Genomic DNA, 817 nt, shown 5'->3' on the forward strand with positions numbered 1-817 from the left:
GAGGGAGAGAGAGAGAGAAAGAGAGAGAGAAAGAGAGAGAGAGAGAGAGAGAGAGAGAGAGAGAGAGAGACTAAAAAGAAGAAAAAAGGAAAGCGGAGAGAGAGAGAAAGAGAGAGAGAGAGAAAGAGAGAGAGAGTGTGTAGAGAGAGAGAGAGAAAGAGATGCGTGAGAGAAAGAGAGAGATAGAAGAAAGAAAGAGAGAGGAGAGAGTGAGAGAGAGGAGAGAGAGTGGGGTAGGAGGAGAGAAAAACGCCCCACACATCCCCAACACTACGATGGAGAGAGATCGTGTGAGAGAGAGAGAAAGAGAGAGTGAGGAAGAGGAGTGAGAGAGAGAAGGAATGAGAGAGAGAGAGAGAGAGGATAAGACGGAGAGAGAGATGTGTGGTGAATAGTAAGAGGAGAAGAAGTGAGAGAGAGAGTTGATGACGAGAGAGTTATGAAAGAGACGAGAGGAGAGAGAGTGATAGTAAGAGAAAGAGAGAAAGAGATGAGGGGAGTAAGGGAGAAAGAGTAAGATCGAGAGAGAAAGTAAGGTTAGATTGTGAGAGAGAGGTTAGAATGGAAAGGAGAGGATAGAGGTAGAGGTGTGAGAGGTGTGAGAGAGAGTGCGAGAGGGAAGAGAGAAAGAGATGAGAGTGAGGAGTGATGGAGAAAGAAAAGAGAGAAGAAAGAGAGAGGGGAAAGAGAGAGAGAGAGAAGAGAGAGAAGTGTGAGAGAAAGAGAAGAGATAGGAGAAAGGCGAGAGAATGAACGCGATAGAGAGAGAGAGAAAGAAAGAAAGAGAGGAAAGAGAGGAGCGCGAGAGAGAGGAGAG

Source organism: Penaeus japonicus, unplaced genomic scaffold (assembly GCF_977035675.1).
Source record: "Penaeus japonicus unplaced genomic scaffold, GWHDUDI00000001_assembly GWHDUDI00000040, whole genome shotgun sequence".
Taxonomy (NCBI): Eukaryota; Metazoa; Arthropoda; class Malacostraca; order Decapoda; family Penaeidae; genus Penaeus; species Penaeus japonicus.